The sequence below is a fragment of the Lynx canadensis genome, chromosome A1 (genome assembly GCF_007474595.2).
Source record: "Lynx canadensis isolate LIC74 chromosome A1, mLynCan4.pri.v2, whole genome shotgun sequence".
Lineage (NCBI taxonomy): Eukaryota > Metazoa > Chordata > Mammalia > Carnivora > Felidae > Lynx > Lynx canadensis.
The window spans coordinates 211,886,024-211,889,096 of NC_044303.2; the positions used below are offsets into that span (position 1 = coordinate 211,886,024).

The window sequence follows — 3,073 nt, forward strand, 5'->3', positions numbered from 1 at the left end:
GCTGTGAGTTTGTCTATGTGGCCTTTATTTTGAGGTACATTCTTTTTTTTTAAGTTTATTTATTTATTTATTTATTTATTTATTTATCTATTTATTTATTTGTCTGGGGGCCGGGGAACGAGCGGGGAGGGGAAGAGAGACTGGGAGAGAGAGAATCCCAAGCAGCCTCCGCACTGTCAGCTCAAAGCCCGATGTGGGGCTCAAACTCACCAACCACAAGATCATGACCTGAGCTGAAATCAAAAGTCAGACGTTTAACTGGCTGAGCCACCCAGGCGTCCCTACATCCTTCTATACTCACTTTGTTGAGAGGTTTTTTTTATCATAAATGGGTGATAAATTTTGTCCAATGCTTTTTCTGCATCTATTAGGATAATCATGTGATTTTTTATTCTTTATTTTGTTGATGTGGTATGTCATGTTGATTAAGTTACAGATGTTGAATCACTCTTGAATTGCTGCAATAAATCCCACATGCTTGTAGTGTGTGATCCTTTTAACGTATTGTTGAATTACTAATATTTTGTTGAGGATTTTTGCATCTATATTCATTAGGGATAGTGGCCTGTAATTTTCTTTTTCGTTGTTGTGTCTTTGTCTGGTTTTGATATCAGGATAAAACTAGTCTCATGAAATGAGTTTAGAAGTGTTCCTTCCTCTTCAATATTTTGAAATAATTCGAGAAGCACGGGTACTAACCACTTTAAATGTTTGGTGAATTCATCTATAATACTATCTGGTCCCGGGCTTTTGGTTTTCGAGAAGTTTTTAAATTCATATTTCAATTTCATTGCTTGTAATCAGTGTTTTCAGATTTCCTGTTTCTTTGTAATTCAGTCTTGGAAAGTTGTGTGTCTCTAGGAATTTATCCATTTCTTCTAGGCTTTGCGATTTGTTGGTATATAATTGTTCATAGTAATCTCTTCTGATTTTTTTTTTCTGAAGTATCTGTTGTAACTTCTCTTTCATTTTTTATTTTATTTATTTGGGACCTTTTACTTTCTTTTCTTGATAAGGCTGGCTAAAGGTTCATCATTGTCTTTTTAACTTTTCAAAGGACTGTTTTTAGTTTCATTGATTTTTAAAAATTTTTTAGCCTCTATTTCATTTATTTCTGCTATGATCTTTATTATTTTCTTCCTTCTACTAACTGTGGGTCTTGTTTCTTTGTTTTTGTTTTTGTTTAATTCTTTTAGGTGTAAAGTTATATTATTTGAGATTTTTCATGTTTCTTGACGTGGGTCTATATCACTGTGACCTTTGCTCTTAAAAGTGTTTTTGCTGTATCCCATAGGTTTTGGAAAATTGTGTTTCCATTTTCATTTGTTTCAAGGTATTTTTTGTTTTGTTCTTTGATTTCTTCATTGACCCATTGTTTGTTTAGAGGCATGTTGTTTAGGCTCCACATGTTTGGGTTTTTTCTAGTTTTCATCTTGTAATTGATTTCTAGTTTCATACCACTGTGGCCAGAGAAAATGCTTGATATGATTTCAGTCCTCGTGTGTTTATTGAGACTTGTTCTGTGGTCTAATGTGTGATCTGTCCTGGAGAATATTTCATGTACACATGAAAAGAACATGTGTTTTGCAGTTTTTGGATGAAGTCTTCTGTATACATTAAGTTCATATAGTTTAATGCATCATTTAAAGCCAATGTTTCCTTATTTATTTTCCATCTGAATAATCTATCCATTGATGTAAGTATAGTATTTAAGTTCCCCAATATTATTGTATTACAGCCAATTTCTCCCTTTATGTCTGTTAATATCTGCTTTATATATTTCAGTGCTCTTAGTTTGGGAGTATAAATATGTACAAATGCTATATTTCCTAATTTGAATGTATAAATTTATATGAATGTTATATCCTCCTCTTGGATTGACTCCTTTATCATTATGTAATATATCTTCTTTGTCTTGTTACAGTCTTTGTTTTAAAGTCTGATATTATTTAATATGAATATTGCTACTTCAGGTCAATTTTTGTTTCCGTTTGTATGGGATATTCTTTTCCCCCTTCACTTTCAGTCTATGTGTGTCCCTAGATCTGAAGTGAGTCTGTTATAGGCAGCATAGAGATGGGCCTGAGTTTTTTTAATCCATTCAGCCATCCTATGCCTTTTGATTGCAGCATTTAGTTCATTTAGATTTAAAAGAATTATCTACAGGTATACATTTATTGTCATTGTGTTCATTGTTTTTTGGTTGTTTTTGTGGTTCTTTGTTCCTTCCTTCTTCTCTGGGTTCCTTCCCTTGTGGTTTGATGGTTTTCTTTAGTGTTATGTATAAGTTCCTTTGTCTTTATTTTTTGTGTCTTCATTATAGATTTTTGGTTTGTGGTTATTATGAGGTTCATATATATTGACCTATACATATGGAAGTCTATTTTAAGCTGACAGTCATTTAAATTCAAATGCATTCTAAAAGTAGGAAGCCCTTCATGAATTTGCATGTGATCCTTGTGCAAGAGTCATGCTAATCTTCTCTGTATCATTCCAATGCCAAAGTGAGAAATTGATCAGTGATTGTCAAAATGACAACCCAGAGTGAAAAGTACATTTTATTATAGGACCCAATATAAATTTAATTTATATATTTAAATTTAATAATTATAATATGTACATTAAATAACTGAAGTGCAACATTTTATGAAACAGTATTTACCCTTACTACCTGCAATATACTTCTTCTTTTCTCTGTCTTTATTGCTGGTGGTGACTCATTAAATTAATTTCATGACATGCTAAGCGAGTTACAACCCATAGCTTAAAATCTCTGATCTAGATCATTAATTCATTCAACAAATGTTTATGCAACACCAACATGTGCCAGGTTGCCAGGTATTGTTCTAAGTTCAGCAGAGAATTAAATAGACAAAAATTCTTGCCCTTATAGAGCTCATGACCTAGGAGTGGGATTGTATATATATGTAATATGTGACTTGTATAATATATCTCTATAAACTATAAGGTATGCCAGATGGGGTAGCAGATGTTATTGATGCCCCACCCAGAACCTGGAATATCATATCATATCATATCATATCATTATTTTGGTGTGCGTGTTCTTGTTCCA

At 32.6% G+C, this 3,073-nt stretch overlaps 1 non-coding gene across 1 annotated transcript; it reads right to left on the reverse strand.

The window, feature by feature from the left end:
• Positions 1-2,420: 2,420 nt before the first annotated feature.
• On the reverse strand, positions 2,421-2,528 carry LOC115526487. Its single transcript, XR_003972610.1, has one exon. It is a non-coding gene; the product is annotated as a U6 spliceosomal RNA (small nuclear RNA).
• Positions 2,529-3,073: the final 545 nt, after the last annotated feature.